At 46.2% G+C, this 14272-nt stretch overlaps 1 protein-coding gene and 1 non-coding gene across 2 annotated transcripts in view; one reads left to right on the top strand and one right to left on the bottom strand.

Annotated features, from left to right (window-relative positions):
* The window catches only part of LOC119390577 (ABC-type organic anion transporter ABCA8), a 134499-nt gene that overhangs the window by 52859 nt on the left and 67368 nt on the right, over positions 1-14272 (bottom strand). The gene's annotated exons all lie outside the window — the stretch shown is intronic.
* Trnae-cuc (transfer RNA glutamic acid (anticodon CUC)) lies at positions 4437-4508 on the top strand. The gene has a single exon. It is a non-coding gene; the product is annotated as a tRNA-Glu (tRNA).

Genomic DNA, 14272 nt, shown 5'->3' with positions numbered 1-14272 from the left:
TATAGGCCAAACTCTGGTGCTTGTATTTACGGGATCTGCATACATATGGTGTTAGGGTCGACGGGTGGCATTAAACACGAATTTGCCTAAACCTCGTCTTTCTGGCTTCAAACGGTTTTGTGAATGTAAATTTATCTCGTTTCAGCGAAATGCTGCGTTGCACGTACGAGCGCAACAATATAGGCGCTGTTCAAGTCGTCGCCTCAGCGATGGCAGCGTCCTCTATACCGTTATGCTTTGGCCGATTAGATGCGCCGTAAGTGATTGTATAGGAGCGGGAAAAGACGTTTCGGGTGCAAGGATTATGCATGTGCGCAGATGATAAAATTGCCTTGCCGTGCTTGCGGAGCTGTCGATGCTTGGAAATTTAGAAAGATGAAACTATGCGGAATAAATACCATCACAGAAAGATGTACAAGCGAGGGTTAGACAAATTCATACACTATACAGTGATTGCCATTGTAGACGATCGCAACGCTGGGGTTTTAGCTAATAACATGTGTGCTGAACTTTATGGAGTTTACAGAGTTATCTATACTGCACACAAGTTACATTCTTATCATTTCCATCCCGGGTGCTTCCTCTCTGACCAGTAACCAAGACTGATGTGTCAACTGTATACTGGGATGAAGGGTGAAGCAATTCTGCAGGGAAAACGGCTGCCACGGCTGCCTTGGACAAACACCGGAAAAGAAAGCCACAAAGCGCTGAACCCAAGGCACAATATATGCCAGTATGACCGCGATCTTATTTATTTTTGCAGCGCTGCTTACAGGCACGGCATGGGCGCGGCTTTTTCGCATACCTATAATGACCCGATGTAATTATTATTTATGCGCCACGCGTCCAGCTTCGTGCAACGCAGTAGACATCTGGGCCGCACCTTGCGTGGACCCCGTGGTTACGCCCGTATGGTTTCCACTAACATTACAAGAGGTAACTATCCCGCTGCGGTCGCTAGTGTGAGACTATAGTACACGTTGAAATCGTGTGACCTTCGTATATCTTCACGCGTTTTCTTCAGCCTTTATCTACGCCTTATCCGCTTTGAATGGGCTGAAGTTCGAAAGGATCCTACTTTTTTGTGTGCGTGTATTTTACAGCTGTACGTTATGCACGTACGTGCTTCCACGCCCTTGCGATCATAGGCGTGCGCACGGGGTGGGCAGGGGAGAGGGGGCGCCCCCCCTATTCACCTAAGAGGGGGGCGCAAAGTCAGCCCCACACATTGTCATAATAGGGAGGGAGGCGCTACGACTCGAGGGGGGGGGGGGGAGGCGCAATGTCAGCGCCATACATTGACATAATTGGGAGGGGGGTGGGCACTGCGACAGACCTTCGCCCCCCCCCCCCCCCACTGAAGGGAAACCCTGCGTACGCCTATGCTTGCGATCAAGATAATAGTGTACGGTCAAAATATTACGACCGTAACATAATTTTTTATATATGACCAGTTCGCAACGTGTATTTTACGTTCAAGCACACTCCACTAGTGACTATCATATCGTAAAAACATATTCTACGCACTTATAAATGATCTGGCTTCAGGCGCTTTACGAGCCAAGCTACATATATATACCCCTGGCTACAACGGCCACAACTGACGCTTGCGCTACATAACATATCGCTGCGATCATCATGACTTATCTTACGCCATGACTGCATGTGCGAGTACGTCAGTGGAAGCCACGGTTATCGAAGTATATTCTCGTATAGGACTCAGTTCGTGCGCAGTACAATTTCGATATACGTAATCTACTGAAAATTACTGGTCCGCTTATACTGGAATGCATAAAAGTTAACTATATAGAACCAAGCGGTCTCTGTCAAAATCCACGATACGATCGCAAGCTGGTGCCATAAGCTTCAGGGCTTCGTCACACCCGTTCTTGCGTCTTTTATGGCTTGCAAGAGCCGCCTCGTCTCACATTATAAGAATGGCCACAGTGCCTTTGCGGAAACAGTTTGCTGCTTAATGTAGATATATATGACATATCTCATTCCCGTTACACGAAAAAAGGAGAACAATCAAAAATGCGTTACGTGCAATCGCGTTATTTAAATAGGGAATTCAGATGCTGCAATGTCGTCAGTAAGCGTCGATGATGCATATTAACGCTCGAGCAACGCTCGTAGCCGTTGCATAATTTACAACAGGCTTGCGTCACTGCAATACCGTTTAACACCCAAAGCAAGTGGTACCGGTGCTAGGCATCATATTCTTAACCAACGCATCAATTTTCATGATTTCACCTTACCAACGTTTGACTCAAATCGGAAAGGTATATATTAAACCATCATCACATGACTGCAAACGATAGCTGCAATCCTGCAACTTGCACCTGTAGTTAGTTTGTCTTTGTAAATACGAGAACATTACTGCAGTGATACTGCTGATTACAAGGTTTCCGTTGTAAAAGCGGATGCGTTACATTATTTGCACATTAGCTAACACGAGCCAGCAATTACCCATCATTTAGATATGGCGATATCTCCCATAATTTAACGAACGTGTGGTGACGCTTGCAAAAGTTTCAAACAGTAAAACAGGTAGGCAATATTAGCAATCATACAGCCTTGTTTAGTCGACATTAGCCAATACTATAGCCAGTGATAACCAGTGCTGCTATCATGCCAGTAACCACGGTATAAACCAGGTCACCACCGCTCACCGTTCGCCGTTCACCATTCACAAAATCGTGGGCGGGGTACGCTGAAATGCGCACTGGCACACATTGAAAAAAAAAACAAAAAAACAGGCATTTGATACAAGCGAATCAGAACGGTGCGCGCTGACGTCTTTTGCCAGCGTGGTATACTCGGATGCCTTTAAGCTAGAAATAACTCCCGGACCCCAAAACAACAGCTCCCCAAGGCAAGTGTGTCGTCGGCTGGACCGGAGCCAGGACACCTTGATCGTGGCGCAAGGTCTAAACCTACGCTCCAAAGCACGGAAGCGAACGCTGTTCTTAACTATCGATCTGGTCGGGCGAAACGCCGCTTATTTCGTATTCGCTTCCTATACACGTGATTGTCAGTTATGTTCATCGTGGCGTTTCCTACTGCCAAAATCGTACACGGCAATCAGCTGTACTTCGAGAAAGGGACTGTTGTTCTTGTGTGTTAGCGAGGCGAAAGCCGGGCGTGTCTCATGAGTTAAAACAAACAAACAAAAAAGACGCGAATGGTATTGAAAGACAGGGGAAGACAAAAGACAAAAGGATGAAGTCACACTATGGCGTCTTCAATGACCTTATAAATGACGTCATGTTATTACGTCAGCTGATGACGCCTTCAGACGACATCGCTGCTTGGTCAAAAGGAGACCGATCCCGGAGGCAGAGCAAAACCGGGCAGCAAATGTCTAAAGGAAGCAGGGTTGGGGTGAACAATGAAATCGACTCCCACAGGCTTTCTTATGCCAAATTTCGATCTAAACGTAAGTGTTTTAGAGCGCGTTCGGAGGCGTTTTTTGTAAGTTAGAAAAAAGAGGGCGCGTCAGCACGGAATCACTAGCTTGGATAACAATGAAGTTGCATTTTCCTCACGATTCATGTAATATTCGAAGACGTGCTCAAATGCGTACCTGTCTTAAACGAATGAAGGTTCATTTGTAAGACAACGCTGCGTGCTCCTACTATGTGTGTTCCTTTTGCCTGTATCTTGCTTGTCTTCAAGTACGAAATACTCTAAACCGTTAAGCACTTTCTAAACATAACTTCCTTTTGCATGATTTCATTTAAGCTGGGAAGAAGGTGCTTAATGTCTTTGCTGAATCACGCAGTACAATGTCCATAGAAGTGTTTCTTCCTCAGTGACAACCGATAGCGACGCTAACAGCAATGACTTGCCAGATCGTCCCCATTCACGCAAAAGCGCAAGTGTACAATTCAATTGTAGAGCACCTATAGCTGCACCTATAGCTAGAAACTGCACCTATAGCTAGAAAAGTTCGACCCAAATATGTACCGCTGCAGCTTAGCGTGTTCTTAGCCAAGGGTGCTACTTCTTTTTAGAATCTTCTAGAGAGTTGGACGACGGTTTCTCTCGTCAGGTTCCGATAACGAGTTGTGATCGTTGATCGATCTGGGGTTTGACGTGCCGAAGCCACGATATTATGATGAAGCACGCCCTATAGCGGAGGGGTCCGGAAATTTAGGCCACCTGGAGTTCTTTAATGTACGCTGACACGATCGCTGACCGAGTCAAGATGTAAAACGTAACAAACTTCGAAGCTTTCGCGGGTTCTTTCTTCATGGTGGTTCCTGATGCAAGCGCTACGCAAAAACGAAATTTGCATAGAAAGAGAACTGAATTTTGGTACTTCATCAGATAGCGGTAATTACTGACAAATTAAAGGAACAATACATTCATCCACTGTAGCGCTATCGTTTTATGACCCATACCATTGTGCAGCGTCTTCCCTGACACTGTCCTCCGGCATGGTCTAGTGGTTAGGATACCTGGCTCTCACCCAGGAGGCCCGGGTTCGATTCCCGGTGTCGGAAAGTTTTTTTTTTCGTTTTTTTTTATTATATAATAGCCCTTTTTAACAGATGTGTGGTGCTGCTGTACTTGTGCGACGATTCTTTATCCGGTCGGCACAATGGTGTGCCGGTAAACAACCGAAATGGGCGCGAAACTTTTGCGTGCGTGCGTAAGTGTGTGTGTGTGTGTGTGTGTGTGTGTGTGTGTGTGTGTGTGTGTGTGTGTGTGTGTGTGTGTGTGTGTGTGTGTGTGTGTGTGTGTGTGTGTGTGTGTGTGTGTGTGTGTGTGTGTGTGTGTGTGTGTGTGTGTGTGTGTGTGTGTGTGTGTGTGTGTGTTCTTAACGTGGAATATCTTTGTGGACTTAGCCAGAAAAATTTTTCAGTGTGTGTGTGGCGGGGGGGGGGGATCGACACCATTTACGTAAGTACATCTGTCTGCGTGTGCGCGTATACACATACAGATGAAGCTGCGGTCACTGACCAAGTGAAGGTGAAAACACACGAGAGACGTTTCAGAACACGTGCAGCTTCTTCATCATGACGTAATTATCATCAATAGTCGAAGCACACTTTGGAATGACTTACGCTATTGACTTAAATCATCATTTACTTTGTATGCATTCAAACATGAACTAAAAGGGTTTTTTTTTGTATATATAATTCAGTGACATCTATGTGTTAATTTGAGATATTTTAACATTGCACCTTGTATTAAAAAGAGTTGGTTAGGTTAGGTTAGGCCAACAGACGCTCGCCTGTATCGACGTTCGCTTTTCTTCTGCTAGCAAAGTCAAGCTCTGTACAAGGCCGAGTGTGTCGTGAAAAGCGCATGTTCACGTACATTCTATAGCACGTCGGTGTCCGTTGCTGTCATAAGCTGGAGAAATGTGCCTCAAGATGATCAAGCACCGAGATTAATTGGCGCAAATTCGGTAGCATGTGCTTAGTATCAAAACTGGTTTTTTCGTTCGCCAGGCTTTGAATTACGGCACTGCTTCATGGTACGCAGTTTCAGCGATATATCTGCCCAAAGCAGACGGTAATTCTCAAGAGCGCCCGCTTGAATATACATGACGTCATTCATAACGCAATGACGGTATCATATACTGCTGGGGATTTACGTCCCAAAACCACGATATGATTATGAGGGACGCCGTAGTGGAGGGCTCCGGAAATTTCGACCACCTGGGGTTCTTTAACGTGCAGCTGGGGTTCTTAAGTGCACGGGCCTCAAGCATTTCGCCTCCATCGAAATGCGGCCGCCATGGCCGGGACTCGATCCCGCGACCTTCGGGTCAGCAGTAGAGCACCATTACCACTCGACCACCGCCGCGGGTGACGGGGACAGCCGCGGCACTAAGCCGGGATGAAGGCGAAAATGCTCGAGGCCCGTGTGCTTAGGTTTAGGTGCACGTTAAAGAACCCCACGAGGTCGAAATTTCCGGAGCCCTCCACCACGGCGCCTCTCATAACCATATCGTGATTTTGGGACGGTAAACCCCAGAATTACACTATTAGGAAAAAAGTTGTTGGTAAACAGTTAGTAAACGCATGCATTTACTAGTTTCGAGCGAATTTTACTACCTTCGCGGCATCCCTTTACTAGCCAGCAGCTAGTAAAGGTCGTAAGTTTCGCCGTTACTAACCAGGGAAGCTTTCTTTCGTATTTAACTAAGTAACTGCTGAGCCACCCGCGTTGCCAGATCTTTCGTAGATGCCGCGGTATACTTTGCCGTAATCGTGACGGTCTTTAGCAACATTTAAACAAACTTTAATTTTATTGATTACCTTGGTATAAAGGTCTCGTGCTACATACGTGGTGGCACACATAAGCAAATATAAGGGCACACGATAATGTGTAGAAAACATCAATTATTCTTTTAAATATTATGGCTGTTAACCAGAACACGGTGTGCTATCCCAATGTAGGAACATAGTCTTTCAAGCTGCTGCTAGAGTACGTAGATATCGGTTACGTCGAAGCCTTGATATTCTGTGTGTGCGTTTGCGTGTGTGTTTTCGTTAATTGATCCATTCATGCCTCTATGTCTGTTGCTGTGATGCGTACTTACCATGGTAATTGCATGAAGTAATTAGCGGTCAGTAGTTAATGTACGAGGTCAATGCCACTTCGCTTTTTTTTGTCCATTAGATACTTTTGTAATAGAATCGTCTTGATATGGCAATGCACACGCACATATAAACAAAATAGGCGTAAACCTCTAATTGGCTAAATGCGGTCCAGTGGAGTTAATACGGTTACTAAGTTGCTAGCGCGGTTACCAACGACTTAGTCACGGACTAGCCATTCGAGTCAGCACTAAACTAGCTAGCAAGTTTCACTAACCTGCATTTTACTACCTTCACTTACTAAGAGGCTAGTGTTTTTTGTGACAAGCAAACGGTTAGTATTTAGCTAGTTAATATGCCGACCTTTTTTTTTAATATGTACTAACACGGGTGCATATCTAAAGGCCTCGTATGCACTTGGGCGTTGTTTGCTGTACTTTTAGTGCGACGGGAAACGTCAGCGACCTACTTTCACACTTTAAAACACAAAAAGACCAGCGCAGTAACACGACGTCTTTTTTGTCTTTTTGTTGTGCACGCCCTTGTAAAAACGTTACTACACTTTCTTCACACGCTTTCAAGTGATTCAAGCTTGCTCCAAAGGGAAGAAACCCGGCGACGAAAGTCTACAAGGGACACCGTGATAACGTTTAATGCTCGCTTGTCAGCGCCCAGCGATTTGCGTGCATCGGTTCTCTCCGACCGGCGCTGCTCCAACCAACGTTACAACCAACGTTCAAGGCCTCGCGTTATCTATGCATATTCCAATACTGTATATCACATTCCTCTCCTGCCATGCGTCACCGAGGCTGAATAAAGCCCCTCTTTTTTTTTTCAGCGATGACTACACACCGTAGCAGCGACCGATAAGCTGGCCAAAGAGTGCGAGACGGAGAATCTGAGCCTGATAAGCCTATAGCCTATGCGATAATATGTGTAGGCGCAAGAGAATACGTAACGGTTCACCGTCCATTTATGGAGCTCCGGGTTACGTCTCGTGGTTTGTTGTCCCTATAGTCTGGTGGCGATGTAGGATACCTGAAGTAATACTGAAAGACGAGCTAGTTGGTATGAGTGCATCGTAACTTATTTTTAGCGCACACTGACACACGGACACAGTGGTGTACCCTTCCTTTCTGTGTCCGTGTGTCAGTGTGCGCTAAAAATAAGTTACGATGCATAGGATACCTGCTTTCTACCCAGAAGACGGTGGTTATATTTGAAGTGTCGGAAGTACTGTATAAAATACTGCCTGCCTGCATAACGACAAATGGTTTACGTGCGCGCAATGTTACTTTTGGCAAAGCGAGGCCGTTTGTCACAACGTCAACATTTACATGTGTGTTCCGATTATATTCATAGTGTGTTCCATGATGCGAACCGCTTGAAAGTTAATCACTGACGACCCCGTGTGCTTGGCCCAATTCACGCAATTATACAACTTCAGTGGTTAGCTCTTTCAGTATAGTTCCGGTCGAAGAGCTACAACCAGTCAGCCTCTTTTGTATGTATGTATGTATGTATGTATGTATGTATGTATGTATGTATGTATGTATGTATGTATGTATGTATGTATGTATGTATGTATGTATGTATGTATGTATGTATGTATGTATGTATGTATGTATGTATGTATGTATGTATGTATGTATGTATGTATGTATGTATGTATGTATGTATGTATGTATGTATGTATGTATGTATGTATGTATGTATGTATGTATCTTGATAGAAGCTTGGCGAAGGCGCCGGAACACCCAGTAAATCGGAAAATTTTGGTGGGGAGGTGGGAAAGCGCCACTTTTTCCCACTAAAATATACTCGGTGAAATTGACGCTAGACGAGGAGGGTGACCGCCTCCACTCCTTTAGCGCTTAGTTCCCCGTCTTTAAGCGCATGGCCTGGACTTCCAATCACACAACAATTAACGATGACCAAATTTCAACGCGGTTTCAAAAGCGACGTAGACGCAGAGCGACATGGACAGCGTGACGCCGCGCGTCGCCGATTTGATTATTTCATTTGTCGCCCCCCTTTCAGACCGGGCAGCGATATAAAGTCACCTATATATAGCCTGCCCGAGTTATTCAAGTATTATACACATCCACGGTATTGCAGCCGCGCAATCTGAAAATCTGGGCACGGGACGCCGTATACGCATGCCACATAATGCGTTATGTACTCTCATACTGTAACAGTGCACATTCCACTCACTTCAGGGTTTCCTCGCTGGTTTCGCGTGTCTGGGAGTTCAGTGTGGCAGGCCTGCCGGCGGGAGAGAGCCCTGCGGGTTCGCGAGCAGCGCGTGCGCGTTCAGGTATGCGTAAGAAACAGCTCCGGGGGCAGTTATACATTGAAGCAGCCTTAACGCGAAACCCTTAGATGCCTCATCAAACGCAAGAAGCGACCGTCGGCGTGAACACGATTGACGCAAGAAATCCGTCATGTCATGACGTCGTCCTACGACGTCATCATGACGTCACTAGGGCATCCCATAACGTGACGCCACATGATGACGTCATCACGTGACACCTTCGCTTGGTCAAAGCTGGGCCGATCCCGGAGGCACTACAGAACCACCTGAGGTGCGAGAAGCTTCCAATACATCCGATCTCGGAGGCAGTGCGAAATCACTTTGGGTGCAGAAAGTTTTCGTGGGGTGGTTTAATCGACTGACAAGAAAAATAGGAAGGCGGCCTTCAAGTCATCTTAGGCAAATGCATGAGGGGCCGCTTAACATTTTGCATCTTATGAAATTGAAGAAATTATTTCAGGCATAAATGCACAGTTGCCTATGGACAGGATAAAAGGCAATGCTGAGCCTGACAAGGATAGTCTGCGCACCAATAAGCTGCGCAATCTAATCTTTGAACTCGGCTTTCATGGATAATCACGGTACTGTGCATCGACTTTATTTGCTTAGAGGCACTGAGATGAACAAACATGGATCATATAAAATGGACGGATGTGGTGATGTGCCTGATATGCGCGTGTACTCTGAAGATACACAGTGCTTTAAGAGAACATTTCTGCACTCCATCCTATATGGCTGCAAGCCCTCTGATCACAGTACATATACTTTATTACATAGTTTGACCCATTCCACTTAGTGCTAGGCTGTTGTTTTAACGCTCGATATAGGAGACTTAGGTTCAGACTTTGGCAAGAGACACTGCGGAATCTACATGCACGTCCTGCGGCATTAGAAGTATCACTATGCGTATTGCCTGCTGTATAGCTGTTCAATGGTCTGTGACGTTTTCTACGGAAAAGTTACTTTGTATTTTACAACTACAGAACTTTTTGAAAGCAAGGTACACAGGTGACACAACGAATTTATAGCGTCGTGCGAGCGCGACCACCTGCATAAGCTATGTGGCCTCTGAAAGCAGAAACGTTTCATGCCGCCTATCACGAGGTAAATAAATTATATCCTTGACGCCTCGTAATTCTCGCGTTATCAAAGGTACGAGACGTAATGATAAATAAATGGCATGGCGCATACCTAGTTTTTTTTTCATCATTGAAGCAAAAGAGTGTAAAAAAACATTGCTCTGTTTTGCTGCGAAATCGGCTGGTAATTTCTCACCGAACGCTTTGCCGTAAATTAGAAACCATCTTTCAGTAAAGTGGAAACTAAAACAAAATACCAGTGCATTCGCATCTAGAAAACGGAAGCTTCCGTAAACTGAAGTTTATCGAGATAATCCTTGTAGCGCTCACCGATGCAGCAACCGTATCGCCCGTGACGTAATGAGTATGTTATTAGTTATGCTCGCTTATTATTAAGTGGAGTATTGCTGACGAAAAGAATCGTATAAAATAGCGAATTAATTTGACAGATGCATAGCCGGACAGTCCACAAACCAATATTATGAAATAGCGAATTAATTTGACAGATGCATTGCCGGACAATCCACAAACTATGACGTGCACGTTTTTTGTGCGCCGATTCCATCGTGAAGTGCACGTGACGTCACGATGGAATCGGTGCTTACACCCCACCTGTCTTATCAAGAGCACTACTACAGTGGGGGCGAGCTCACACATCTGCGACAAACTGCCTCCGATTCATTCTTTTCGAACAGCAAACAGAAGCGCTACCTCACTTTAGAATCATCCTACAACACATCACTACGCGGATCGGTGAGTGCTGAAAGCATGTCGTGCATCGTCGTAAAGCAGGGGTCGCGGTATTTCCAACGAAAACAGAACGGCGTTGACAGAAACTATAGAATTGTCGTGAAATGACAGAGAGACAGGTTGAGGTAGTACATTACGGTTAGTGTTGGAACACTGAAAGACAAGCTTCGGCTCTACACCCACATTTGGCCGAATGTCTACACCATATTTGATCGAATTTGGAGCTAGTGGCTCAGAGGCACGAAAATTTCCCATGTCTGTAGCGGCCAGCTAAAGCTGACACGGGTCGGTTTAACACTACACCGCTATCACCCTTGCAATCGCAGTTTCAACGTAAACCTGCCACTGTTGAGTTGACCGACGTCTGTTTGTAGAGATAAGAATGGGGAAGCGTGGAGTTACGTCGCCATGACAACCCTGGGTTTTACCGATAACTCTGCGGAAGCACTGCGGGTCAGCTACGTCTTACCTCTGAAAGTAGCTTTCCGTTTAGGTAAAATATGCTTGAACGGACTGGAGACCTTCAGCGATGTCGTTTAAGTAGCAAAGGTTATTGCGAGGACGTCGATCTGAAGAATTTAACTGTCAGGAACGGTAAAAACCTTCCACTGTAGTAGTCAGGGTAGGAATGCGGCCACCTAATTCAAGAGGAGAGACTGATGGGTAAACAAAGTTCTCGGACAAGGTTCTTAGCCAGGGTTCGCCGTAGCACTGTGTCCCGTCTTGCTTTCACCGTCCATGTGATTCTTTGCGCTACTTCCTGAATTATGGGTCACCTGATTACACGCAAACATGTCTCCGCTGCTCTTCGCATAGCAAACGTGCCCTACATACAAACATTCCGTGGGGACTATCCCCGCTCTCGTTTTGAAGAACTCGGAACCTAGCACATTGGACACCGGCGCTCTGGAATGACACGAGGCCTGGGGTCTCGAATGAAAGGAACCACGCGGCCCGCTACCCTTCAAAGCATCGCCGGGTTAGTCCACAAGCCGCGTCGTGCACGTTAACGTACTACGGCAAGCAGCAGTAGCAGTGCTCCTCACCTTGCCCGGTCGTGGCCGGGTCTTGGGTCGTCGACGGTTGCGCGCTCTCCCTACAGCTGCTGGTGCGGCTGCTGCCTCAGAGGAGGACGGCCGCCATTGCGCGTGGGCGGCGTACGCAACGTGGTCGTCGCTGACGGGCGCCTCTCTCAGGTCGCAGGGTGCGGATGGGGTAACCCGCTGGAGCTCGGGCTCTTGCGGTTCGAAGGCGGCCCAGTCCGATCCTGCTTCGCTGCAGTGGCTCGAGCGCACGCGACGCTCCTCGGCTTTCTTCCTCCGACGCTTGGCCGCCGGTGTGGGCACAGCAGAGCCGATGATGATGTTTATAATCGACGTGTTCGTTAATGCCCCATCTTCTTCATCGTTTTCCTTATCAGAGCATTAAACTCATTCACCCATTGTTCCACTGTCCGTTCCTGTTAAATATTTATCGCGTATATGGGCCGTATATCGGCCGATATGTACAAGTCGTCTTTTAATTTCATAAACAAGATCCGCTGCGTGTCACGAGAGGAGAACCACTGTGGATTATTGATATGAGACTGTAACAATTGTCTCGTTTTATTACTGTTATCTTCTTTTCCTCGTGCGCCCCTGTTTTTGTCTACCTATCGGCTTCTTCCCATTTTTCTTCTTGCTCCGCTTGCACCACCAGTGCAAGTCGAGTTGCAAGCTGCTTAGGCGATCTCTCAACTTTGTAGTTGTATGTCGGTCTCTTTCTATTCTTGACAATTCGCCCTTTTACAATGTCTGGGACTGTCATCATAGTTATGTTCACATCCTCGTCTACATCGGCGAATAGCATGCGAGCTATTTGAAACGGTCACGGTAGCTTGCGGCAAGGCGCTAAAAAAATAAAAAACGCATCTTCAGCAGCGAAGAGTTCGCGGAAAGATGTAACACGTGAAGGCGACTCGACGGCGCTTCGTACAGTAACTGTAGAAGAGATGTGCTTACACCTGTGAGGCAATGCGCATTGTCAGTCCCCTGCTTGGCTGCCCTTGGTGCCTTCTCGACCGCAAGCCCTCATTACTGGGTATAACGTAAACAGCTTGGGCGTAATGATGTACAACTGCTACGTTCTGCCTGGCATCAAACTTGCATGAACGCCAACGCAAGCACTGGTGGAGACAAGCAACATTTTCTGAAGATCCCAGTCAAACACCTTTCCTGTTTACCGGAAATCTCCTTTTCCTCCTTGGAAAACGAATAGCACCGCCTGTTCTGACGATTTTTTATCTACCGGCTGACGTGACTCGATGAGCGCGCAGATGTTGAGGGGGCTGAGCTCTAAGAAATGAAGCGGGGGATGATGGTTACCCGATTCATCTGGGTCATCTGTTTCCCACTGCTTATTGTGCGGTAGCTTGTAACGATCGCGGTAGCCTGCGGCAAGGCGCTAAAAAAAGCGCATCTTCAGCAACGAAGAGTTCGCGGAAAGATGTAACACGTGAAAGGCGACTCGACGGCGCTATAGCACCACTAAATATGTTAGTTATACGCAAATAAATTAATTTTTGCCAGCCATACGCAAAACCGCTGTCATAATGATCGGCATGTAGCGGTCTTTTATTCTTTTTGGAAGGGAGCACTGTTCCGGCTGTTCCGTGAAGGTGTCGGTTTTTGTTCGGCACATAAGTGAGCTGTTGAGTGCACGTCAGTTTGACGCCGTGAGTTTTCGCGGTTTTATCAAGTTTTGTGACGGCGCGTGACCGCGAGGACATTTTTTATCAATGCCAAAAAGTTCTGACCAGTGACGAAGGACTAATGGCGAGAAAGATAGAGTATAATAATAATTTATTCTCTTACATTCCAATAAATCGTGATTAAGCCGTCGTTATGCGACTGGGCGTTTTCGTGACTTTTGTTGCATCGCGTGACACACAAGCACTGTGGGCACAGCTCAGAGTATTTCAACCAGTGCCGGAGAACAAGCGGGAAATACGGAAAACGCAAGGAAGTGACATGTATACAATTTTGCTATTGATTGTCATCAAAGTGGCAGTGCTTTCTTGGGCAGCCGTGCCGACTCAAGCATCTCAGCTAACTGACACTCCTTTGTTCTGTAGAAAAGAGCATGTTCGGTAAACGAAAACCTGTTACTTTATTTTCTGGCTTCAGAAATCTGGAATTTCTGGCACATTTTTTTTTTGTTAAAGCTCACTTTTTACTAACCTTGTTTTTCTTATTTCTTGCTCATTTTTTGCAGACTTTCACTCAAAAATTTTAACGAAAAAGTCTAGTGGGATGATTGGTGCGGCGTATTTTGAGGTTTACCTCACCGGACAACGCAGGAGGACGCGTCGGTCGCAAGGACACAGCGCTGCGTCCTCGTGTTTTCTGTTGTTCAGAGTCACTTCTATGTGTTCAACTTCAAGATATGCATTCACTAAGATCAATTTTATAGTGGTGTTACATGTTCCACAACTATCAAGCAACACTCGCTGTTCATCATTTCTAATCTCCGTCACCCACTGAACCTCTGTCTTGTTTGACATTACGCATATATCTTGTTGGTCTGTTCACTAG

This window comes from Rhipicephalus sanguineus, chromosome 4 (genome assembly GCF_013339695.2).
Source record: "Rhipicephalus sanguineus isolate Rsan-2018 chromosome 4, BIME_Rsan_1.4, whole genome shotgun sequence".
NCBI classification, from domain to species: Eukaryota; Metazoa; Arthropoda; class Arachnida; order Ixodida; family Ixodidae; genus Rhipicephalus; species Rhipicephalus sanguineus.
This window is presented reverse-complemented; position numbering and strand designations above follow the sequence as displayed.